Genomic DNA, 1,988 nt, shown 5'->3' on the forward strand with positions numbered 1-1,988 from the left:
AGCTGATTCACGAGGCACTCAAGTACTAGATACTGCACACAGCATAAATTATGTAGATGTTTAGCTAGATTCTTAAAATTTGTAAAACTTACTTATAGTTCATCTTCAAGGTGAGACCTCCTGTAAAGATGGCCTTTAGCCAAACGTGTTCTAAATTAGAATCCTTCATGAAAGAATTACAACTAGAATGCTTTATTGCTATTGATTTTTTTTATCATTTTTAATTACTCTTTCTTTCTTTCTTTTTTTTTTTTTTTTTTTTGGTTTTTCGAGACAGGGTTTCTCTGTGTACCCGTGGCTGTCCTGGAACTCACTCTGTAGACCAGGCTGGCCTCGAATTCAGAAATCCACCTGTCTCTGCCTCCCAAGTGCTGGGATCAAAGGTGTGCGTCACCACTGCCTGGCTTATTATTGTTTCTTGAGACAGGGTTTCTCTGTGTAACAGCCCTGACTGTCCTGGAACTGGGTTTGTAGTCAAGGATGGGTCTGCCTCTGCCTCCAGAGTACTGGAATTAAAGGCATGTGCCACTACTGGCTGGTCTCATTTGTTTTTGCTTTTGTTTATTTTTTAAGACAAAATTGTGAAGTTCAAGAGATTTTCCTGCCTCAGCCTCCCAAATCTGAGATTGCAGGCCCATGACACAACACTAAGATAGTATTGGAATGCTTTAATCAGAATTAGGTAAGTGTTGTCTCCAAGTAAATTCAAATCTTTTACTTAACCATTTGTTTAAGAATAAAGTCTAATCACTATTCACAATGTTTTCTTAGCAGGAAAGACTACAAAATTTCTCCCCCTCTGCATCCAGTTATCCAGTAAATCTCCAGATCTGAGACCCTTTCACACACTTTCATGTCCTTGCTACTACTGTGGTCCAAATTGTTCTTCATTTTCTTTCTTTCTTTCTTTTTTTTTGTTCTTCATTTCTAATTGTCTACAAAGTTACAAGCTTTCCAGTTACTTCTGATTTTATCCTTCTATTTCTGTATCATGGAGAAATGTGATGATCTAAAAAAAAAGTTAAACCAAACCATGTCAGTTAGCTGCTTAAGAAAGGTCTGATAGCTCCATAGTAGAAAACTTATAAGGTGAATGAAATAATGGAATTAGAAAGTCTATGGTTAGCAACCATGAGCACAAGAACATATTCAAATAGCAACCATCAGACACCAAAATTAATGAGTAAAAAGATAAAGAATAGCAAGATATTTACCTACTCCTGACTTATCTTCTCATCAGATATTTACTAGTTACTATTTTAAAGGAGAACCCAGAAATATTAGAGAAATGATTAAAATGAACATCACCAGTAACAGAACAGATTGTTGATATCATCTGCCTTCTGTATCACATTCACTCTGACATGAATGAATGCAGACTAACAGTGGTAGTGGTGCTCCTGCTGGAAGTGAAGCACTTGACATGAAAAGAAGTCAGAAAAACCTAAATTAATAAATATCCAGCTTGTTTGTTTGCTTTTTTGAGACAGGGTTTCTCTGTGTAGCTCTGGCTGTCCTGGAACTTGTTCTGTAGACTAGGCTGTCCCAGAACTCAAGAGATAGACCTGCCTCTGCCTCTGAGTGTTGAAATTAAACTTATGTGCCAGCACAGCCCAGCTATATTTTTTAAGCTTTTTAAAATTACTTTTAATATCGTGTGTGTGTGTGTGTATGCCTAACCCTCATGGAACAGAAGGGACAGATGGCTGTGAGCTGCCTGATCTTGGTGTTGTGTATCAAATTCAGGTCCTCCAGAGGGGCACTACACGCTTTTAATGGCCGAGGCATCTGTCCAATCCCACCATTGACATCTCCTAAGAATAAAAAGATTGCAAATGCTGAGGTTGATGAGATGGCTCAAGAGTTAAGAGCAAAGAAACTCACAACCACTTGTAACTCCAGCTCCAGGAGATCCAAAATCATCTTCTGGTCTCTGCAGGGACCTGCTCTCATGTGCACACCCCTCCCATCATACATGTAAAAAAAAA

This window comes from Grammomys surdaster, unplaced genomic scaffold (assembly GCF_004785775.1).
Source record: "Grammomys surdaster isolate TR1022 unplaced genomic scaffold, NIH_TR_1.0 127, whole genome shotgun sequence".
NCBI lineage: Eukaryota > Metazoa > Chordata > Mammalia > Rodentia > Muridae > Grammomys > Grammomys surdaster.